This window comes from Lepisosteus platostomus, unplaced genomic scaffold (assembly GCF_059453375.1).
Source record: "Lepisosteus platostomus isolate fLepPlt1 unplaced genomic scaffold, fLepPlt1.hap1 Scaffold_59_H1, whole genome shotgun sequence".
Lineage (NCBI taxonomy): Eukaryota > Metazoa > Chordata > Actinopteri > Semionotiformes > Lepisosteidae > Lepisosteus > Lepisosteus platostomus.
In genome coordinates, this window is record NW_028291675.1 from 107472 (window position 1) to 131559 (window position 24088).

Sequence of the window (24088 nt, forward strand, 5' to 3'; positions counted from 1 at the left end):
ATAACATTCTAGAGAGAGTTTGAAATACCAAGGTACAATTTAAACCATATTTCTTCCACTACAACCACAATATTTTGGAGAGATAGCTGAGCCTAACTGTTCTGGCATGTCCGTTAGCCTCCGTCCTGCTTCAGCAATGAATGCAACGGGGCACATTCTGAGGGAGATGCGGTCAATCAGGTTGCAGGAAAACCACGCTATGCTTTTTTTTGAGATCCTGAAAAGGACAGAGGGGCCATGTATATGTGTGCAGCTGGATATGTAATTGCAGGTGGCGTAGCAAATTCTGCTGAAGCCCCACTGCCTGGTGTGGACGGTAGCTGTGCATGTTGCAGCAGAATTGTGCATGTGAGATCAAGGGGGCATGTCATGTGTTTGAGCACTTCACTCCCTTCCGGAACCACGTGATTCCCTGAGTCCCAAAAATTTGTAAGTTCTTTGGATGACCTGTGGACCGATCTTTCACGATGAAGAATTCTTTAAGAAGAATAGATCTCGGCCCACCATCCCAATGCCTCCATCTCAAAACAGCAACCTCCCACTGCCCTTAGTCTGCAAGGCAGTCCTTTCAAGTGCAATGATGACGCCGGGACCTTCGTTGCCTATTGTACGAGCTGAACTTTTGTGCTCATCAATTCAACGCTCTTTCCATCAACTCATCTTGTCTTTTGACGCTTCGTGTTTTGTGCTCCTTTGACTATCGGCATATCGGGTGACTGCAAACACTGAAGTTCTTGCTTACGGAGTGTGGAACAGTGTTTTCAAGTGATCGCTGTTCTGTCATGTTGACGCCGAGTGAATCTTTCTTTGGCAACATGGGCAGGCTGACAGCAAAAGTAATGGCAAATTTCTTGACTTATTTCTGAATGTGAATGTTCTTTAGAAAAGGGATGCGGCGTTGCTTCTCCCCCGTGTAAAGGTCACGCATTCCAGACGTGGTTATGAGCGAACAGTTGCCGCAAGTGTTTGAAAAGAGCAAGAGAGGAAGCAGCCCTGCCCCGTGTGAGGATCAAACTCAGGACCTTCAGATGATGAGACTGACGCGCTACCAACTACGCCAACGAGGCCAGCTGCAGTACACAGCCGGTAAGTTTGCCTCATATGGATTTCAGTCAACCGTTCCCTAATCTTTAGACGCCCTCTGCTGGATGTTGCATTTGCCTTTTGATCTCACCGATACTTTTTTGGTCTGTTTCTGTTGCGAGTCCGTTTTTCAGATCTCACCTAGCACAAGTCTCTCTGGCTGAAGTGGCCTCTCTGCTTCAGCATCGTGCCCTCACTCAGCCATTAAAAACGTCACTCGGACTTCTGACATGCTGACATGAAATGTCAAGAGAGAGTGGCGGAGACGCTTAAGGCAGAGAGAAGATGAAGAGGGGGCGTGGCTGCGAAATGATTGACAGCTGCATGACGCTCTCCATGCAAGGCATGACCACAGGCTAAAGGACACCTTTCGGCACATCAAGCACTAAGCACACACCTGGAGGACGTGGGAAATGATCCCGCTACCTCTCGCATGCAAAGCGAGCGCTGTACCATGCAAGCTAACCCCCCTCGCTGGGGCTCATGCCTCAGTGTCGCCTAGTGCCGCTTGTTCCCCTCTTACCGGGTGCAGTTCACTGCCCTTCGTCTGCAAGGCAGTCGTGTAATTGCGGCTTTCTTGACTTATTGATGAAGGTCTGACTGGACGAGCGAATGACGCCTCTCCCCCGTCCTCAAGCTCGCTGACAGAATAAAATGGAAAGTGCTGCCGTGGCTCATTGGTGTAGGGGTATGATTCTCGCTTAGGGTGTGGGAGGTCCTGGGTTCAACTCGCGGATGAGCTCTTGTGTGCTCTTTTTGTCCTCGTCCACAAGACTGGGAACTGATATCCACATCACCTTGCAGCATCTGCTTATGGCAAACGATGGAATGTGACTAATGACTGAACGAGCCTGGTGAATACTCATCACGTGGCACGATGAGAGCGTGCAGTCAGCTGTCCAAGGCAGCAACCTCATTGCTCGTTCAAAAGAACACGTACTGAAAACTCATCACCACTATGTCGTAAATGAGCACCGCGATCGCTTGTTGTCATGCGTCCTTACTTGGGAAATGCAGAAGCAAAAACTGCCCTCTCTCAGCCACCGAAACGTGTGCGGCTCGCCTTGCACTCTCTGCGCCTCGCATATTTATGGAGCTGTCTGCTCTTCTTTCTGTTGAAGTACGCAAGTTACGGGGCGTACTGCACACTATGATGTGCTCAATGACAGCTTTCAAGATTTGAAAACTATGAGCTTGATGGCTCAAGTCGAACGAATGTAGTTGTTACGCAATTGATGATCAAACGCACGTATTCTAACGATTCGTGAGAGTATGTTCTAAAGGTCCCTGGCTCGATCCCGGGTTTCGGCATTTTGTTTCATCGCACCCTTTGTTCCTCTCTCCAGCACCCCCTGCCTAAAGTGACGCTTCCCTTTTTCAGCCCGAAATGCAAGCGAGACACCAGCAGCTGTCCCTGCAGGTTTCCGTAGTATAGCGGCTATCACGTTCGCCTGACACGCGAAAGGTCCCCGGTTCGAGACCGGGCGGAAACAGCCTCGTTTTGCACGCTCCTGTACTTCACAGAGGTATTGAGCGACCGGTCATTTGTTCCCAATATATTTCCGGTGCCTTCATGCACTCTTGTACCAAACGCACGTTCCTTCTGTATGCGGAGCCGATCATTTGCAATTGGGCTGTGCCGACAGATCAGGACGAGCTCTGTCGGCTCAAAAGCAGCGCAGGACCTGCAAGAACAACAGAAAGATTAGCATCCAGCGGGGGCTTCTTAGTGAGCCCAAGATCTCAACAAGAATCGGCTCCAGCAACAGGGCTGGGCGCATTGTTCCATTCTCCGACCACTCTCGGTGTAAACAAGTCCCTCCTGGTCTCTGCTTGAATTGCACTTTCCTGCGTTTGCTTTGGTGTAACTGGCTTCCCCTGCATGGGCGAATGTGAAGAAGATCCTTAGTAAGTCATTGAAGAAACCCGAGAAGAGGTCGGAGTGGTCTCTGTCGTTCATCAACGATCCAGTCAGGCAGTACTCCTCTGTAAAGCGCCGTTCGTTCACATCAATTGGCTTTTTTTTGCCTTCATTCGTGCAAGTAGTAAAAGCAGACGCCCCTATTCTGCCGTGACCCGGATTCGAACCGGGGTTGTTGCGGGCACAACGCAAAGTACTGACCACTATACGATCACGGCGAGTTACCGATACACACGTGGCAGGGCGGAAAAGGCTGTGCTCTCTTCGTGTGACATAATTCGGGAAAGTCCTGACGTTGCATTTCAACTGAGCCCCAGTATACATCGACCCTTCGACACTCTGAGTGACAACTCTCTTGCGTGTTTTCTCATATTTATGTAGTTTGCTTGCATGATGCCCGGAACAGCAGGGTTGTGCACTCCCATATGGTCTAGCGGTTAGGATTCCTGGTTTTCACCCAGGCAGCCCGGGTTCGACTCCCGGTATGGGAACGTGTCAATTTTGCCTCCTGCTTTCCAAAAGATCAGCACTGTGTACGAAGGAGCCGCATTAAAACTACTCAACGTGCAAAACGTGCGAGAAGAGGGGGCGCTTGTTTCCAGCCGAAACTTCTCGCGTGTGAGACGAGCTGACCATCGCTGCAGGAGGTGGGAGGGTCACTCTGGTAGACAGGGCTGACCTTCGGCAATAGGATTTATACTCTCCAAGATGATATTTGCACTTTCTGGAGAGGCGATTTTCTCCACTTCAGTAGCCCGATTTCGTCGATTGCGTGGAGAGGGCTGTAGAATGTGGCGCCGTCTTTCCTGCTCCGTCCATGACAGGCGTGCTGGTCTCTGGAGAGAGAGCACGGTCCATCAGCGCACCCCAATAAAGGCACTGGAAGCAGCTGAATCGCATTGGCGAAGCTCAGCGCTGGGCCGGTGGGCACATCTGACCACAGTTTCCGTAGTGTAGTGGTTATCACGTTCGCCTCACACGCGAAAGGTCCCCGGCTCGAAACCGGGCGGAAACAGACCAGACTTCTTCTGTCGCCACGCACAAAAGGGGATTGGGTATTCGCCTAGCGCTGTGATCGAACAGACCCACTCACCTCTTAGTGTGGCGGGATCTGCACAGTGCATGTCGCAGTGCATCCTGCTTTCACTTCAATGCGCGTCCTGATGTACCCCGGTCTCCCGCGTGACAGGTGGGGACAGGTGACAGGTCCTATACTAACGAGGAAGACATCGCTCTCTCCGACCCCCGGCATCGTGTCCCGACCCACCGTGCTGGAAGCCGACTCGTGCTGTGATTCCTTTACGGAGCAGAAATGACAACCGAGGAGCCGAGAGATCATTTCAGCATTTCGCGTCTGAACGGAAAACACAAACGCCCAACTCGGAATGATTTGCCTTTGACGCTTATCAAAGCGTTCTTTGTGCATCGAACAGACCCACTCACCTCTTAGTGTGGCGGGATCTGCACAGTGCATGTCGCAGCGCTCCCTGCTTTCACTTCAATGTGCTTCCTGATGTCGAGTCGTTTGCCGTGCGGAGGCTCTGAAAGCGAGAGCAATGAAAAGGTGCACGACACTGTGAAATAAACATTAATAAATGCATATATAACGTCGAAAACACATCTAACACTAGGAGTATACAGCACTCTGCACAGTGTACAAAGTAAATTATTTTCGCAGTAATTAATTATATTTACTATATTTATTATACACGTGTAAATTAATTACTGCGAAAATAATTTACTTCGTACACTGTACAGAGTGCTATGGAAGCCCGTTTCCGCCAGGAAGGAAAAAAAAACGCGCTATGGTATCTCAGAATTGCGACTTAGTATCTCAGAATTGCGACTTAGCATCTCAGAATTGCGACTTAGCATCTCAGAATTGCGACTTAGTAAGTCAGAATTCCGACTTAGTATCTCAGAATTGCGACTTAGTAAGTCAGAATTCCGACTTAGTATCTCAGAATTGCGACTTAGTATCTCAGAATTGCGACTTAGCAACTCAGAATTCCGACTTAGTATCTCAGAATTGCGACTTAGTAAGTCAGAATTCCGACTTAGTATCTCAGAATTGCGACTTAGTAAGTCAGAATTCCGACTTAGTATCTCAGAATTGCGACTTAGCAACTCAGAATTCCGACTTAGTATCTCAGAATTGCGACTTAGCAACTCAGAATTCCGACTTAGTAACTCAGAATTCCGACTTTATATCTCACATTTGTGACTTCGAAATAGCCGTATTCCATTGTCTGTCCTTTTGTTATTGTAACGGATTCGGGTTCTAGGGCTTGTGCCCTCGCCGCTCCCACCCTTGTTCGTGCCTCGCTGCACTGGCTCACTTTCTTTAACCCCGGCGGCCAGCATCCCTGTTATGCGCAGGGGAGGGTGGTGTACTGCAACCAGATCGTACAACCTGTATGTCGGCCGTTCCGTTACACTATTTTCATGAATCGTACAGGATCATAGGATCTATAAGCCTGAAGACTTGTCCTGTACAGTGCCCTGATAAAAATCAAATTAATTACTCTAATTTTTATAGAATCCCATTTCCGCCAGTGAGGCTTCCATAGTACCCGGATGGAATAGTGCACGGTGGGCTTTTTAAAATAATTTTTATTTACGTAGACAGAATATGAAATAAGATACAGAAATAGGCACTTCACATTCAGAAGAATTCACAATTATAAAAGCTGAAACATACTTTTTACGTATTTCCATTGTATGTCCTTTTTTACTTAAAAAAGAAGGTCTTCTTTAGCTCAGCTGGCAAGACTCAGGTTCGAGCCAGTGCAGCGAGGCACGAACTAGGGTGGGAGCGGCGAGGGCACAATCCCTAGAACCTGAATCCGTTACAATAACAAAAGGACAGACAATGAAATATGGCTATTTCGAAGTCACAAATGTGAGAGTTGCTAAGTCGCAATTCTGAGATACTAAGTCGGAATTCTGACTTGCTAAGTCGCAATTCTGAGATACTAAGTCGGAATTCTGACTTGCTAAGTCGCAATTCTGAGATACTAAGTCGGAATTCTGACTTGCTAAGTCGCAATTCTGAGATACTAAGTCGGAATTCTGACTTACTAAGTCGCAATTCTGAGATACTAAGTCGGAATTCTGACTTACTAAGTCGCAATTCTGAGATACTAAGTCGGAATTCTGACTTACTAAGTCGTAATTCTGAGATACCATAGCGCGTTTTTTTTTTACTCCCTGGCGGAAACGGGCTTCCATAGAGTGCCGTATACTCCTAGTGTTAGATGTGTTTTCGACGTTATATATGCATTTATTAATGTCGTCGATTTTACGGTTGCAATTCGACGTTGATTATACGTCGAGGCGACGTACATATACGTATAGCCGTATTTTCACCGTGAATATACGTATATTCGACGAATCAATGCCCACAGCTTGGCATACAAGGGTTTTGCTGAGGGGGTCTTGCCACCTGCCTGAAAAAAAACAGTAAAATGTTTGAGTGCCTATAGAGTTTCTATTTCTATTTTCTTGAGAAAAGTTGATACCATTTCCTGGAAACCCCGTCCCCCATCAGTGCGCGGTGCCCGGGGAAAAATCTGTAGGGGGGCGTCTGAAATTCTGAGCGGGGGTGATATTTCGGTTGAAACGGAGCTGTACGGTGCAGCTACCCAAATGAAATCTCGCAGCTATGCCATTGATTAGTGCTTCATGATAGAAGATATCGACTAGCAATCTGGTATTTGCGATGAAGTTCAGTTTCACATTTTTCGTCACTCTCACTGGAGAGTATTGCCTGGAGCGAAAAGTACCATAAGCGTTCATTTTTGCAGCTACATGGACGTTCTGAATCGTTAAGAAAAAATGTTGTAAAACCAACAGAAAGCACAGACTGCTATAACTAGTCCTAGTTATATAACGATTTTAAGTATAATGATAAACTACTGCAAGGAATCGGTCCACCTGAGCAAACAGGATCGTAATGTTGACACTCAATAACGACACTGATATGTGCAGTTCCTGGACGGATAGCCCTCCTGCCCATCAAACAGACTGAGTGACTGTTCCTGTCATTTAGTGTTGTCTGACCATTGACAAAGTACAACTATTTTTTTAGGGCGCAAATTAAGTTAGGTAAATCTTTTTGCCCAAAACTGAAGGGGCAACATTCCCCCCTCCCCCCGTGATGCCAGGCCTGTCCCCATCCTATTCCATAATGTCATTATATATAATACCATACAACAGTGACCGATCCTTACTAACTACATGCGTTAAAATTGCACATCAGCTCATAGCAGGGGGCACATAGCCGCGATGTATTATCAATGTTATATTTCAACCATAATATCGACAACATTAATAAACGCATACGTTGAGAAAATATCGAACCCAGCATATTTTCCGGTTATATACCACAATGCATTGCTAGTATTCGTTGGTCACAATTTTGGACACGTTTTTCAAACGTAGAAGTATATCCGCAAATATCTCAGCAATCCTCTTTTGACGAGTAAGTATGAACAATAATAATACTATCTGAATACATACAGATCTTTCTTAATATTATTTTGATTAAAATAGTACGTGAATAAGCAAAAAATGGCACATAAAATAGTGTGAATGGGGAAGATGACACAAAATCGTTTTGCCGTTTCTCTATTCTTATTCTATGTTGTACTTTCAAACTTTGGGTACTCTTTAATTAGGACAGACTTTATTGCTCAACTGCTATGATGCAAGCCAAATTTTATACATTTATTTCAGTTTTGAGCTTAGTAAACCGTTCACTTTTTAGATTATACTAAAGAAGATATTAATCATCATTTATTTGGGAAGTAATATTATATAATTTTCTCCTAGCTGCGGTGCTGAAGTCCCACCCTACATCAACAGAAAAAGAAATAAAGGAGCACGCAATGTGTTACTTGAAGAATGCATATGAAAGACAGGGGGCCAGGAGATCTGGACACTGAAAATAATAGGTTTTTGGTTCTAACTGTTAGGACAATTAGGCAGGGTTTGCAAATAGTGGAAAAAAATCATCTTAACTTCCATTGTAATATTTTTTTTTTCTTGGAAATATAGAAGTTGTACATTTTAAAATGTATATTTGAATCAAAATGTGGTTTTGAGTTAGTGTGTTAATGTAATTAGTTTTGTGTTTGTCATTACTATACTGTATATTGCCATGTTACCAGAATTTGTAGCTGAAGTTTAAGACTAGTTGTGTTTTTTATGATTATTGCCCATATGTTGATTGTTGATTGATTGTATACAATGTATAATTTGAAATACATATGTTTCAGGTGTGAATGTGTATTTTCAGAATACATTTCTAAATCTAATCATTGGCTTGGTTTACTTGTTTCTACACCTATAAAATCTATCTTTGATGTATAATAGACCTCTACCCATATACGTATAATAGACCTCTAACCATATACGTATAATAGACCTCTAAAGTTATCCGTATAATAGACCTCTAACCATATACGTATAACAGACCTCTAACCATATACGTATAATAGACCTCTAAAGTTATACGTATAATAGACCTCTAAAGTTATACGTATAATAGACCTCTAACCATATACGTATAATAGTCCTCTAAAGTTATCCGTATAATAGACCTCTAAAGTTATCCGGAACTCCAACCATATATGTATAATAGTCCTCTAAATTTATCCGTATAATAGAACTCCAACCATTTATGTATAATGAACGTCTAAACATAGACGTATAATTGACGTATAACTTTAGACGTATATTAGAATTTCATTCTAGACGAATTGTAGACCACATTTAGACGTATAAGGTATGCGTTTAATAGACGTATATTATACGTCTTTTGCCCACTGGGTGGGCTCCAGATGCACATGGAAGCAATCAAGTGTTTCATCCGAGCTGTTTCAAAGACTGCCCAAGAGCTTTCCTTTCACAGAGGCGCAACGATTAATGATGGGGGTGCACCCTTCAATGCGCCTTACGACTCTAGGGAGTGATTGAGACGATTCGTAGCGTGTGCTCATTTCTCTCTATTCCCCGTGTTGCAGTGGTAGGATGACGTAAATTACTGCTTCGACACGTAACGCCATTATAATCACGTGCAGGAGCTGAGGGCTTTAGTTTTGTTTCGTTTTCCATGACGTTCGTAAGCGCGCAAATCAAAGGCAAGTCCTGCGTCTAACACGAACGTAAATGCTTTTGAAAGTGCAGTGTGGTGCAGCTTGTAAAATCCTTGTCCACATTTGTGGTTTGTTGATGTTTGTTCTGTCTGCCAAAGTTGCATTTTGACATCCGGACGGGGGGACTTTATCATTTGAACGTGAAGCCAGCCTTAAACCCTCTGAGGTGTGTCTGTCTGCCGGCCCGTATCTTGTGAAAGGTTTTTTTTTTTTAACGGAGAGCAACTTTAAAAAGGTATCCGCAGCCACCTCGCAGTCCGTGTTTGATTATAGGAGGAATGCGGCGGCGGCGAGCTCGCATTTGTCGTGCTCGAGTGTTTAAGGCGATGGGATCGAAATGCGTTGGGGACTCCCCGCGCAGGTTCGAAACCTGCCGACTCCGGCGTCTGCCGCATGTCGCCTTGTGCCTGCGCGGCAGAGGCGAAGTGCCGCTTCTCCTTTCCTGGTACTATAACAACGCGAAATCGCTTGGACCTGCTGCCATGGACATCAATTCTTCAGATAACCACACACTTTGCCTTCGCACCTCTGGTGCTCTGCTTATGCCTTTGAAAACCTAATGAATAAAGCTGAAAGAACCGACACGATATGTAGGTGCTGGTAAAGCACGCAGTAAAGAACTGTTAACAGCAAGGGTTTCAGTGGGTTAACTGAGGAGAAGGCGTGATCGCTAATTGTTGACTTTTTATTTGGTGTTAGAAACACTCTTACTGTGCATGACGTGCAACAAATGTAGCCACAGAAATTGCATCACGCTTTCATGTATGCTATTGCAAACACCAACGTTGCCTAGATAGAAAACCGAAATAGCCGTGGGTTTGCTTGCTGGTCTGAAGGATCTCTCTTCGAATCTCTATCATTTGTCAATGGAAGTAAAAGGCGCTGCAATCTGATACGTTCAGAATCAAACCCGCAGCTGTTGTTCGACTTTATTTCTTGACTAATTACAACTGAGTGTCGCATGAGCAGTTACATAAACTTGTCTGGTATATTTGAACACAAATGCCGTTCTTCAATTAAAACTAACAGTACATTGTCAGGGACATTCAGTTCTATACAAACAAGAGACAGACAAGAGAATATTTCTACCGTTCATGTGGACTACGTGTTGACTTACTGATCGGAATAATTGAAAGGTTCGGGCTCATAGCCGATGCAGTGCGTGCTAATTAGAACAGCAACGCTGAGCTCTCAGCACCGTACTGAGCCCAGGTGTTTTTCTAAAGCTGTCAGGTGCAGTTCATTTACATGAAGGAAATCTCTTACTGGGTACGATTACAATGCAGTAAGTAGCACAGACTACTTAGGGAGCAGCCCGATGTGTTTAAAAATGACCCGAGCCAGGTAAGAGTCGAACCTACAATCTCCTGATTCGTAATCAGACGCCTTATCCATTGCGCCACTGGACCTGGTGTAACACTGCAGGACTGTAACCCAGTGAGCTCAGCCCTGCAACTAGTAAAATATTACCCCCGGTCCATTCTTTTCCAAAAGTGAGAAACACCTGTTTTCTACATGTTGTCTGTTTTAAAACCATATCTCTTTAAACCAAACCAAAGAGTTTGTCTTTTGCACTGCTATTCTGATTCATTTCGATTTCAAAGAAAAAAAAAACATTACCTTCCAAAGCATCATAAAATTGTCCCTTCTTCCAGACTCTACTTCTCTCTTGTAGTAGTACAGCAGACCTTTCCAGGTGAGCAGATCACAGAGTCCGAAATGAGCTTCCTCAATCAAGCAAAGTACCTGAACATGACTCTGTCATCATAAAAGCGCCCCTGTAATAAAGAAATTAAATCCGAAATCAAGAGGGCAGTTGCCTACTGAAATACAAGAAGTCATCAATTTTAACCTAGCAACACATTAAAGGCTGCATCTATACAAGTACGATTCTAGAAATGCTCACCAGATTACGTTTTAAGAAGGAACTGTGCCTCAGGTTCCGCCGAGATCTTAACTCGGATGGCAGGATTCAGAGTCCGGAGTGCGGACTGATGGCGCACGGAGGGTCCATATACTGTGGATCCCTCAGTGATCTTCCGCGTATTCAAACCACCAGCGTGTGACTCCCCTGTCCCCGTGACCTCATTGGTCTGCTCTCTCCTCTGTGCAGCCGAGCCCGACTCACGGTAAAGTGAAAAAAAATATGCCCTCAACGTGAGATTTAGTCTGGAGCGAGGATAGATGTTACCTTTTTATCATTGAACAGGATGTATGTGATGTGGCGACTAGGTTCAATTTTGTATCCTCTTTAAAAGATTAAGGACTGGGGTGAGCGTGATTTACCAGCTAAGAACCCGACGTGCGCACCGTTTAAGCTGCATAGACTCGGTCGTTTAACTCTTCTCCATTAGTAGGGTTAAGGTTAAAGAAAAAAACATTGCTGACTTCTTTTTTTTTTGCCAGCCGCTAGCGCTGATTAGCAAGGTTTGTATTTCATGTTTTGCAAGTTGCATCCATTTTAAGAAAAACAAGTCGCGTTAAAGACAGGAAATGAATACTTGCATTTAATTAAGTCTAGCCGTAGGCGGTTGTCCATAATGACCAGTACTGTTCAAGAAGACAGAACAAAGAAGGCACCGCTGGGATTCGAACCCAGGATCTCCTGTTTACTAGACAGGCGCTTTAACCAACTAAGCCACAGTGCCCCGGGAGTGTTGTCCTTTTGCAGCCACTTGGACACACCTTTAGAAAAACATTTTGTTAGGCATTCTGCCTCAGCCTAAACACCTATAGCTTGCAAAGCGCATGCTATTAGACAGGCACCTCTGCAAGACCTTAAGAGTCTCTTAAACTAGTGATAGTAAGGTGTTCCCAATGGGTGATGTTCGGCTTTCAAATCATCTCATCCGTGGAAGCGCCGAGATGCAGCTGTTTAAGGCTTAGAAGCAGCTGACTGTTTCACTACCTAGCTGATCACTGTCAGTCAGGGAGCTTAGAGGTGAAAAGCCTGTCTGAGAGACAATTCGCCATCGATCAGTTCAATATGTTCCGTACCAGCTCGGCGCACCCGAGATCATCTTGGTAGCCGTGTAGCTCAGATGAGTGAGAGCTTGTGTGTATTTACCACCGTGATTGGATGCCGGCCCTTCTCAGGTCACAGTAAACCTTCTGCTCAAAAAAAGTGAGGTAAAACCTCACTCTGCACAGTAAAACCTAAAAAAGTGAGGTTTTATTTAATCTCTGACCAAGGGAAACGTTTCATTTTTTCAAAGAAATGTTTGTTAAAAAATAAAGTCATAGTTCCATGGGATTCAATCATAGACCGTGTGACATGGAAGTCAGGAACCTAACCCACTAAAGCACTACAGAAACATTATCGACAGACAATGTACAGCGTGTACTATTCTTGTGTTGCGGTACATGAATATAATTATATCGTTATTAATTTCTAATTTATAACTTTATTAACTTTATAAATTAACTTTATAAATTTATTAACGTTATTAATTAATTTCACGACGCACAGACAGAGCGTGGGGAGCCGCCGCCTGCAAACACAGCTCCAGGCAGGACTCCGCTCTGCAGGAGCCGCAGAGCAGAGGAGATGGGGGCAGCTTAGCTCCTGTGCAGAGACCTGAGCTGTTGTTGCTGCGGACGCTGTCTTTTCTGCACTCGGGGTAGGAGTGAATGTTGAGTTGCCCTTAGAAATGAAGCAGAGCACTTCAACGGCACGGGTGTGTGTGTGTGCGCCCTGGTGATTCTGGGAGACAGATCGAACCTGGGCTAAAAGAGAGGAGGCTTAGCCCTCTTCCATTTACTAGTTCAAAGTTGTACAACCCATTTGTATCTGCTAGGCGGCGCAGTCGTCGTGCACAAAGAACGCTTTGAAAAGCGTCAAAGGCAAGTCATTCTGAGTTGGTCGTTTGTGTTTTCCGTTCAGACGCGAAATGCTGAAATGATCTCTCGGCTCCTCGGTTGTCATTTCTGCTCCGTAAAGGAATCACAGCACGCGTCGGCTTCCAGCACGGTGGGTCGGGACACGATGCCGGGGGGTCGGAGAGAGCGATGTCTTCCTCATTAGTATAGGACCTGTCACCTGTCCCCACCTGTCACGCGGGAGACAGGGGTACATCAGGACGCGCATTGAAGTGAAAGCAGGATGCGCTGCGACATGCACTGTGCAGATCCCGCCACACTAAGAGGTGAGTGGGTCTGTTCGATAACAGCGCTAGGCGAATCCCCAATCCCCTTTTGTGCGTGGCGACAAAAGAAGTCTGAAGTCCGTTTCCACCCGGGGACCTTTCGCGTGTGAGGCGAACGTGATAACCACTACACTACGGAAACAGTGGTCAGATGTGCCCAGCGGCCCAGTGCTGAGCTTCGCCAATGCGATTCAGCGGCTTCCAGTGCCTTTATTGGTGTGCGCTGATGGACCGTGCTCTCTCTCCAGAGTCCAGCACGCCTGTCATGGACGGAGCAGGAAAGGCGGCGCCACATTCTACAGCCCTCTCCACGCAATCGACGAAATCGGGCTACTGAAGTGGAGAAAATCGCCTCTCCAGAAAGTGCAAATATCATCTTGGAGAGTATAAATCCTATTGCCAAAGGTCAGCCCTGTCTACCAGAGTAACCCTCCCACCTCCTGCAGCGATGGTCAGCTCTGGCCGCCTGGGTGAAAACCAGGAATCCTAACCGCTAGACCATATAGGAGCGCACGACCCTGCTGTTCCGAGCATCATGCAAGCAAACTACAGAAATATTAGAAAACACGCAAGAGAGTTGTCACTCAGAGTGTCGAAGGGTCGATGTATACTGGGGCTCAGTTGAAATGCAACGTCAGGACTTTTCCGAATTATGTCACATGAAGAGAGCACAGCCTTTTCCGCCCTGCCACGTGTGTATCGGTAACTCGCCGTGATCGTATAGTGGTCAGTACTTTGCGTTGTGGCCGCAACAACCCCGGTTCGAATCGGGGTCACGGCAGAATAGGGGCGTCTGCTTTTACTACTTGCACGAATGAAGGCAAAAAAAAGCCAATCGATGTGAACGAACGGCGCTTTACAGAGGAGTACTGCCTGACTGGATCGTTGATGAACGACAGAGGCCACTCCGACCTCTTCTCGGGTTTCTTCAATGACTTACTAAGGATCTTCTTCACATTCGCCCATGCAGGGGAAGCCAGTTACACCAAAGCAAACGCAGGAAAGTGCAATTCAAGCAGAGACCAGGAGGGACTTGTTTACACCGAGAGTGGTCGGAGAATGGAACAATGCGCCCAGCCCTGTTGCTGGAGCCGATTCTTGATGAGATCTTGGGCTCACTAAGAAGCCCCCGCTGGATGCTAATCTTTCTGTTGTTCTTGCAGGTCCTGCGCTGCTTTTGAGCCGACAGAGCTCGTCCTGGTCTGTCGGGACAGCCCAATGGCAAATGATCGGCTCCGCGTACAGAAGGAACGTGCGTTTGGTACAAGAGTGCATGAAGGCACCGGAAATACATTGGGAACAAATGACCGGTCGCTCAATACCTCTGTGAGGTACAGGAGCGTGCAAATCGAGGCTGTTTCCACCCGGTCTCGAACCGGGGACCTTTCGCGTGTTAGGCGAACGTGATAACCACTACACTACGGAAACCTGTAATATTTGCTGCTGGTGTATCGCTTGCGTTTCGGGCTGAGAAAGGGACGCGTCATTTTAGGCAGGGGGCGCTGGAGAGAGGAACAAAGGGAGCGATGAAACAAAATGCCGAAACCCGGGATTGAGCCAAGGATCTTTAGAACATACTCTCACGAATCGTTAGAATATGTGCGTTTGATCATCAATTGCGTAACAACCACATTCGTTCGACTTGAGCCATCAAGCTCATAGTTTTCAAATCTTGAAAGCTGTCATTGAGCACATCATAGTCTGCAGTACGCCCCGTAACTTGCGTACTTCAACAGAAAGAAGAGCAGACAGCTCCATAAATATGCGAGGCGCAGAGAGTGCAAGGCGAGCCGCACACGTTTCGGTGGCTGAGAGAGGGCAGTTTTTGCTTCTGCATTTCCCAAGTAAGGACGCATGACAACAAGCGATTGCGGTGCTCATTTACGACATAGTGGTGATGAGTTTTCAGTACGTGTTCTTTTGAACGAGCAATGAGGTTGCTGCCTTGGACAGCTGACTGCACGCTCTCATTGTGCCACGTGATGAGTATTCACCAGGCTCGTTCAGTCATTAGTCACATTCCATCATTTGCCATAAGCAGATGCTGCAAGGTGATGTGGATATCAGTTCCCAGTCACGAGGACAAAAAGAGCACACAAGGGCTCAGCCGGGAGTTGAACCCGGGACCTCCCACACCCTAAGTGAGAATCATACCCCTAAACCAATGAGCCACAGCAGCACTTTCTATTTTATCCTGTCAGCGAGCTTGAGGACGGGGGAGAGGCGTCATTCGCTCGTCCAGTCAGACCTTCATCAATAAGTCAAGAAAGCCGCAATTACACGACTGCCTTGCAGACGAAGGGCAGTGAACTGCACCCGGTAAGAGGGGAACAAGCGGCACTAGGCGACACCGAGGCATGAGCCCCAGCGAGGGGGGTTAGCTTGCATGGTACGGCGCTCGCTTTGCATGCGAGAGGTAGCGGGATCGTTTCCCACGTCCTCCAGGTGTGTGCTTAGAGCTTGATGTGCCGAAAGGTGTCCTTTAGCCTGTGGTCACACCTTGCATGGAGAGCGTCATGCAGCTGTCAATCATTTCACAGCCACGCCCCCTCTTCATCTTCTCTCTGCCTTAAGCGTCTCCGCCACTCTCTCTTGACATTTCATGTCAGCATGTCAGAAGTCCGAGTGACGTTTTTAATGGCTGAGTGAGGGCACGATGCTGAAGCAGAGAGGCCACTTCAGCCAGAGAGACTTGTGCTAGGTGAGATCTGAAAAACAGACTCGCAACAGAAACAGACCAAAAAAGTATCGGTGAGATCAAAAGGCAAATGCAACATCCAGCAGAGGGCGTCTGAAGATTAGGGAACGGGCGACTGAAATCCATATGAGGCAAACTTTCCGGCTGTGCACTGCAGCTGGCCTCGTTGGCGTAGTTGGTAGCGCATCAGTCTCTTTATCTGAAGGTCCTGAGTTTGATCCTCACACGGGGCATGGCTGCTTGCTCTTTTCAAACACTTGCGGCAACTGTTCGCTCATAACCACGTCTGGAATGCGTGACCTTTACACGGGGGAGAAGCAACGCCGCATCCCTTTTCTAAAGAACATTCATATTCAGAAATAAGTCAAGAAATTTGCCATTACTTTTGCTGTCAGCCTGCCCATGTTGCCAAAGAAAGATTCACTCGGCGTCAACATGACAGAACAGCGATCACTTGAAAACACTGTTCCACACTCCGTAAGCAAGAACTTCAGTGTTTGCAGTCACCCGATATGCCGATAGTCAAAGGAGCACAAAACACGAAGCGTCAAAAGACAAGATGAGTTGATGGAAAGAGCGTTGAATTGATGAGCACAAAAGTTCAGCTCGTACAATAGGCAACGAAGGTCCCGGCGTCATCATCGCACTTGAAAGGACTGCCTTGCAGATTAAGGGCAGTGGGAGGTTGCTGTTTTGAGATGGAGGCATTGGGATGGTGGGCCGAGATCTATTCTTCTTAAGGAATTCTTCATCGTGAAAGATCGGTCCACAGATCATCCAAAGAACTTACAAATTTTTGGGACTCAGGGAATCACGTCTTGAAAATACGTCTTGGACGCGTAACGGCATTCTATCCAACTATCCAACTGCAGGACTTGAGGGTTTTTTGTGCTTTGTTCTGTTTTCGTTGACATCGCATTCGTAAGAGCGTCAAAAAAAGGCAATTCCAGCATCTAACACGAATAAAAGGGCTATTGAAACTGCAGGGCTGCGCAGCTTCTAAAATCCTTGCACACAATTCTCCGTTATTGTTACTTCCTTCTTTCTGTCTAACAAAGTTCCCTTTTCCTGACCGGACGGGGAGACTATCATTCCAACTTGAAGCCAGCCTTAAGTTCTCCGAGGCGCATTTGTCTGCTAGCATGCATTTTGTGAAATTTTTTTTTGTTGTTGTTAAACCAAAAGCGACTTTGAAAAAGGTTTCCACCGCCGCCCGGCACTCTATGTTAGACTGTATCAAGAAAGCCGCGCGCGCTGCAGCCGTGGCCGAGTGGTTAGGGCGATGGATTAGAAAGCCGTCGGGGTCTCCCTGCGAAGCTTCGAGTCCTGCCGCCTACGGTGTCATCGTGTGTCTGCGCAACAAAGGAAAAGCACCCGTTTCGCTTTTCCCGCGACTTTTAAAACACGAATGATCTGGATTTCTACATGAATGGCTCTTAAAATGTGATCTGATCTTCATCTGACGCATAATAATAAATAAAGACAGTCTTGTTTAACAAACAACACACAACATTTTACATTGTCAATTCAGTTCAAATCAATGTATTTCTATATAGCGCCTTTCACAACAAGGTTGTCCCAAGGCACTTAACAATGCAAGTTGTTAAAAGCCTTGTGTCTAATATGCCGCCTAGGTTACGTGCTGTCTCTTTGAGGCAAATGTTTAAATCCTCTGAGTTAAGTGCTGAAGTTATAGTAGTCCTATCAGTATTGTTGCCTCCGATCAACAGATCCTCAGTTTTCTCAGAGTTGAGTTACAAAAAGTTTTCACACATCCAAGTCTTTCCTTCATTAATGCATTTAACTAAAGTGATAATAGAAGAGTTGTCATTTGGTGGAAACAAAATGTTTATTTGAGTGTCATCAGCATATGAATGAAAGTTCATATTATTTTTTCTTATTATCCTACCTAGCAGCAGCATGTAGAGAGAGAGAGCAATATTGGTCCCGGCACTGATCCATCTGGTACCCCAAATTGAACTGGTGACGTTGATGAAGCAGTACAATTATTAGATATTTGAACATAATGAAAACGATGAGTAAAATGTGAAGTAAACCACTGAAGGACGGTTCCAGATAAGCCAACCTCAAACTCAAGCCTGTGTAACAAAACAGAGAGGTCAACCGTGTCAAAGGCAGCTCTAAGATCTAGAAGCACAAGCACTGTTGCATTCCCCGCATCAGTAGCTAAGAGAATATCATTTACGACTCTCGTTAATGCAGTTTCAGAAACCAGACTGAAATTTCTCAATTATATTATTTGAATCCAGATACGATTGACGTTGGGCAACAACTATTCTCTCAAGACTTTTAGATTGAAATGGGACCTTTGAGACAGGCCTGTAGTTGTTAAGAACTTGTGGATCCAAATTTGACTTCTTAAGGAGCGGTCTAACAACTGCTACCTTAAATTGATCAGGTACAACACCTGACGCAAGCGATGCATTCATCATACTAATTATAGGTCCTGCCAGTCCTTCGAGGGAATCTTTGACTAGCTGAGTGGGGATGGGATCTAGCGAACAGGTGGTTGACTTTGTCTTACGTCTGTGTTCATGAGTCCACCATAAGAAGAAATCTGAACAGGAGTGGTGATCATCCGAGGTCACCACGGAGGAAACCACTGCTCTCCCCAACAAAAAAACCACCACTGCCCCTCTCAAGTTTGCTAAAGACCACATGGATGTTCCACAGCAACTCCTGGAACAATGTTCTGTGGACAGACGTGACAAAAGTTGAACTTGTTGGTAAATGTGCACAGCGTTATGTTTGGAGATAACAAAACACTGCATACCAACTCCAAAACCTCATCCCACCTGGGAAGCATGGCGGAGGCTGTACGGCTTGCAATCATCGAGGGACCGATGAATTCCAAGATGTATCAGGAAATTCTACAGCAGAATGTCAGGGTGTCTGCCTGTGATCTAAAACTCGAAAGACGCTGGGTCATGCAGCATGACAAAAATAAAGGAGTACATCAACAACAGAGTGGCTGAAACAGAAGAAATTCCGTATTTTGGGATGGCCAAGTAAGAGTCCTGACCCCAATCCCATTGAAGTGCTGTGGCATGATCTGAAGCAGGCCGTTCAGCGCAAGACATCCCAAAAATATACATGAACTGAAACAGTTTTGCATAGAGGAATAGGCCAAAATACCTCCTAACCGCTGCTCAGGTCTGACCAGCCGCTACAGAAAGTGGGGGTTGAGGTTTTTGTCAATAAAGGAGGTTCCACTAGCTCCTTAATATAAGGGTTCACGTACTTTTTCCATCAATGACCTTGATTGTTTAAAACATTTGTTAAAACAGCAATGTCAAATGTTGGGCGTGTGTTGTTTGTTAAATCAGACTCTCTTTATTGATTATTATGACTTAGATAAAGATAAGATCACATGTTAGGAGCCATTCATGCAGAAATCCACATCATTCCGAAGGGCTGTTTACAAAAGTTTTTCTTCCAACTGTATGTGAGAGAAAAGCAGAGCCGCTCACTGAGTAAGGTGGGGTTGTAGCTTTGCAAATTGCAAGGACATTTGTACTCTCAAAAGGGGACAGGAGCACCCCAGATGGGACTCGAACCCACAATCCCTGGCTTAGAGTGCCAGTGCCTTAGCCATTAGGCCACTGCGCCACACTGGGTGAGGTTGATCACGCTGATGAAGAGACAGTTTTTTTTTCCTTTGCTTTTTCAAAGGGATCCCCAAAAATAAGGGAAGTTAGGCAGCAGAAGGTTTACTGTGACCTGAGAAGGACCGGCATCCAATCACGGTGGTACACACACACACGCTCTCAATCATCTGAGCTACACGGCTACCAAGATGATCTCAGGTGCGCCGAGCTGGTACGGAACATATTGAACTGATCGACGGCGAATTGTCTCTCAGACAGGCTTTTCACCTCTGAGCTCCCTGACTGACAGTGATCAGCTAGGTAGTGAAACAGTCAGGTGCTTCTAAGCCTTAAACAGCTGCATCTCGGCGCTTCCAAGGAGAGATGATTTGAAAGCCGAACATCGCCCATTGGGAACACCTTACTATCACTAGTTTAAGAGACTCTTAAGGTCTTGCAGAGGTGCCTGTCTAATAGCATGCGCTTTTCAAGCTATAGGTGTTTAGGCTGAGGCAGAATGCCTGTTAACAAAATGTTTTTCTAAAGGGGCCTCGCACTCTTTTCCAAGCAATGGTCACCATCCCCACCGAGTGTCACAATGTAGTCATGTCCTAGGACGTCACCTGTTAGTCTCCATTTGTCTGCCACCAACACTTTAGGTTACGGGGTCACAACCGCACCCCGGAGCGCAGAGGAGCCGTTGGCGTTCTGGTGGCGCAGATTGGGCTGAAGGTGGGGCGCTTGAATCTCGCTGTTGGAGGCCATCTGAAACTGACCCAAGCCTTTCCCTTGAATTAAATGTAAATAAGATATGAACCCCAGATGCACATGGAATCAATCACGTGTTTCCTTTGAGCCGTTTCAAAGACTGCTCCAGAGTTTACCTTGCACAGATGCGCAAAGATTAATGATGGGGGTGCATGCTTCCAGGCGCCTTACAACTGTAGGGACTGATTAGAGACAATTCGTAGCGTGTGCTCGTTTCCATATACGCCCCGTGTTGCAATGGTAGGATGAAGTCAAATACGGCTTGGACGTGTAACGGCATTCTATCCAACTGCAGGACTTGAGGGTTTTTTTGTGCTTTGTTCTGTTTTCGTTGACATCGCATTCGTAAGAGCGTCAAAAAAAGGTAATTCCAGCATATAACAGCCAGCCTTAAGTCCTCTGAGGCGCATTTGTCTGCTAGCATGCTTTTGTGAAAGTTCAAATTTGGACAAACACAATCTGTGGCGTTTAGCGTGACATAGTCTTGCAGGCATCGTGCTGTCTCACTGCAATACTATACCACTGGAGGAAACAGTCCATCTGGCCATGAAACTCATTTGAACGTCTAGCTACAGCAACTAACAATATCATGATTTATTCAGGATGTGTGGAATCAGAACATCCCGGAGACAGCTTCCGAAATCGTGAGCATTCTCTGGTGGTGTCCTGCTGGGATCCTGTGGGCGTGTGTTGGTGGTATAGTGGTGAGCATGCAAAAGCCACTGCATTGGCCAGGAATCGAACCCGAGCCTCTTACTTGGCAGGCAAGAATTCTTCCACTGAACCACCAATGCTCAATACCTGTACCTTCAAAAAAGACGCTTTTTTGGTGCTCTGTTCAAAAAGCGTCGACATCTGTTTCCAGCTGCAAAATGCCATCCGCAGACACTGAAGAATTTATTTATTTAGACACCGCTCAGAATCCCCTGTAAGATTCTCCCTCAGTTCCTTTGAGCAGTGTTTTACCTCTTTCAAAAGGCTTCACTTTCCTAGTCACATTCCAAGGCTCATCGAACCCGGGCTGTTTCCTCCAGCGGTATAGTATTGCAGTGAGACAGCACGATGCCTGCAAGACTATGTCACGCTAAACGCCACAGATTGTGTTTGTCCGTTCGTGTCAGTCGTCCTGCAACCACGGGAAGTGGGACACAAACATGCTGCAATGCTTTCAGGACGTTAGGATTTGTTTATGCAACATCCGAGAAGAGTACTTGTGGCTTGAATGTGAACTGTACGTGCCCGCCCCCTTTCCTCTGTAGTGCATGAGTTCCTCCCGGCATGCCCTTCGTCATTGTTCTGTCATCTTGTATTTAAAGGGTTGTATTTCTGCTGCTGAAAATAAGCAACGGTTTTCTCACAACGCCCTTTGTTTCCGACGGAGCCCTTGTCTGTCATGAAATTCTTCAAAACCTCAAGCTAGAAGAAGAAGACGACAAATATGAAGCGTTACAGCAACGACATGCCATGAGACGATTGATAACGATTTCCGTAGGATCCCCGCGGTTGCCTGGCAACCGTCAGCTTTGCGCAGTGGCAGTATCGTAGCCTGTGAGGTTTAGCCGAGGCGCGATTATTGCTAGTTGAAAACTTTTCCCAATACCCCGCTTCCGCCGGTTTGCAATACAATCGGCGAAAGCAATTTTTGACAGTCTCGTCAGAGACTGAGCAAGGTGTTTAAAGACAGATTTTGTCATGGTGACATCATGATAGAAAGAAACAAGCTTGTTACGTTTCAACAGAAACGCTCTTTAGCTCTTTCAGCGTTATGCAGAGAACAGCGTCTGTCGAGATCACTTTTGAGTCAGCGCGAAACGCCGTGTGCTGTCAGTTTGATTTCATATTGCTTGTAGCGGCGCCCGGCTTTTGTCTGTCAAACGTTAGGTTGCGCTTCTTCATGCTGCATCGTCGGCATGAGTGGAGCTTTATAAACGTCTGTACTTACTGCGCCCCATAAGAAATCGTTTGTCCCCGTTCAAAAGAGATTGTGCGATGTCCTGCAGCAAACCTTTGACAGTTTGAAAAGAGGAATTTATTCTGCTTCCTGTGCGTGCAGTAGTTACAAAGTTGAACGCCTTTACACGATCTGCTGCAGTTTTCAGTGGGCGGGCTTTGTCAAATGGCTTGGAAAAACGCACTGTGTTTCGGCTCGGGAAACATCATGAGCAGTGTCCTGCATGTTTTCTGTGTATAGCTGTCTTTTAACGCATACAGAATTCATTCGAAATCATTGATTTCTCCAATTAACAAGGGTCCCTTAAAGGATGAGTCAAAGTAACGTCTAATCGGATTAGTTTCCTTAGAGCTGGTTCAGAGTTTGCTCAAGAGTTTACCTTTCACAGATGCGCAAAGAAGAATGTTGGGGGTGCACGCTTCAAAGCTCCTTACAGCTGTAGGGAGTGATTCGAGACGATTCGTGGCGTGTGCTCGTTCCCATATACCGTACGCCCCGGGGTGCAGTGCTAGGATGACATACAATACCGCTTGGGCACGTAACGGCGTTATATGCAAGTGCGGGACGTGAGGGTTTTCGTTTGTTCGTTTTGTTTTGCTCTGCTTTGCTTTGTTTCGTGGTCAAGAGGCGTAAGGTAAGTCGTAATCCAGGGAGAACACTGGTGGCAAACAGTCCGAGGTGAGAGGCGAGGTCCAAAGTCGAAAAGGCAGAAGGGGAGTCCAATATCCAGAATAAACGAGGTAATGGAAAAACGCCAGGTAGAGCTCTCAAGGAGCAGACTCAATACCGAGCAGCGGGAAGCAGGTAAAGATGGTAAAAATAGCACTGCGTACCGCACGGTGGAGTGTGTGCAGGTGGGTAAACTCGTGCGGCGGCGTTTGTTAATAATCACCCACTGCTGGTGCTGATTAGATCGCTTATGAGTTGGTCTTAACTGCCTGGCGGTCATGACAAGCTCCTCTTTAAGCTGTGGTTTAGTTTTGCATTCATGTGTTTCTAGAGCAGTTATTTATGGGGGTGGGTGGGTCTTTCACAGAGGCTCAGGACAAATCCCCCACATGAAATTTTACTGTGTGCGTTCAGACAGTCACAGGTCAAGAGCCAGGCAGGAGGACAATGGACAGAAGAGCCAACAAACTAAAAATAAAAGAACGAATATGAAAAAGCCACCATCTTTTTCTTTTTGACATTTTCCGACTTTCATGCAAGCCAGGACAAAGTTGCTCGTAGCTACTTGTGGATTCAATTACTCTATCGAGTGCTTTGATGAGTTTTTGCAATTTGATTGTCGTCCTGTCAGCCTGTTTCTGTTTTTTTTTTCAATCTAGTGATGGAAAGTAAGAGGGAAATGATGGAGCAATCAATAACCGCTCCGGAAAAATGGCAGAAAGAAATGGCCCGTCACTAAGGACATTTGTGAAGCAGAGGAGTGACATCACCACAAAGGCGACTTATTCTGCTGATCGTTTTGGTGAATAATGATTGAGGTGCGTTAAGAGAAAGGTAGCTGCGTCAGCATGCTTAGGCTGCAAAGGATCAAGCAAAGGTTTACTCCATGCTGAAAAGAGAAGAAAAGAAGCACAACGTTTCGACTGTGGAGCCTTCTGCGCCATCTTCTTTAGCGGTGATGATGTTTACATTGGAAAAACTGAGACATGCGTCCCTGGGTGGGCTTGAACCACCAACCTTTCGGTTAACAGCCGAACGCGCTAACCGATTGCGCCACAGAGACTGACGGCCGCTTGTGCTCCCTACA

The 24088-nt window shown here is 46.0% G+C and overlaps 9 non-coding genes across 9 annotated transcripts; 4 read left to right on the top strand and 5 right to left on the bottom strand.

Annotated features, from left to right (window-relative positions):
• Positions 1–994: 994 nt before the first annotated feature.
• On the bottom strand, positions 995–1067 carry trnam-cau (transfer RNA methionine (anticodon CAU)). The gene has a single exon. It is a non-coding gene; the product is annotated as a tRNA-Met (tRNA).
• Positions 1068–2503: 1436 nt separating this feature from the next.
• Positions 2504–2576, top strand: trnav-gac (transfer RNA valine (anticodon GAC)). Its single transcript has one exon. It is a non-coding gene; the product is annotated as a tRNA-Val (tRNA).
• Positions 2577–3150: 574 nt separating this feature from the next.
• On the bottom strand, positions 3151–3222 carry trnah-gug (transfer RNA histidin (anticodon GUG)). The gene has a single exon. It is a non-coding gene; the product is annotated as a tRNA-His (tRNA).
• Positions 3223–3423: 201 nt separating this feature from the next.
• Positions 3424–3495, top strand: trnae-uuc (transfer RNA glutamic acid (anticodon UUC)). The gene has a single exon. It is a non-coding gene; the product is annotated as a tRNA-Glu (tRNA).
• Positions 3496–11736: 8241 nt separating this feature from the next.
• trnat-agu (transfer RNA threonine (anticodon AGU)) lies at positions 11737–11810 on the bottom strand. Its single transcript has one exon. It is a non-coding gene; the product is annotated as a tRNA-Thr (tRNA).
• Positions 11811–14662: 2852 nt separating this feature from the next.
• Positions 14663–14735, bottom strand: trnav-aac (transfer RNA valine (anticodon AAC)). The gene has a single exon. It is a non-coding gene; the product is annotated as a tRNA-Val (tRNA).
• A 1430-nt stretch (positions 14736–16165) lies between these two features.
• On the top strand, positions 16166–16238 carry trnak-cuu (transfer RNA lysine (anticodon CUU)). Its single transcript has one exon. It is a non-coding gene; the product is annotated as a tRNA-Lys (tRNA).
• Positions 16239–21900: 5662 nt separating this feature from the next.
• On the top strand, positions 21901–22042 carry LOC148632754 (U4 spliceosomal RNA). Its single transcript, XR_015934170.1, has one exon. It is a non-coding gene; the product is annotated as a U4 spliceosomal RNA (small nuclear RNA).
• A 1948-nt stretch (positions 22043–23990) lies between these two features.
• On the bottom strand, positions 23991–24064 carry trnan-guu (transfer RNA asparagine (anticodon GUU)). The gene has a single exon. It is a non-coding gene; the product is annotated as a tRNA-Asn (tRNA).
• Between the last annotated feature and the right edge of the window lie 24 nt (positions 24065–24088).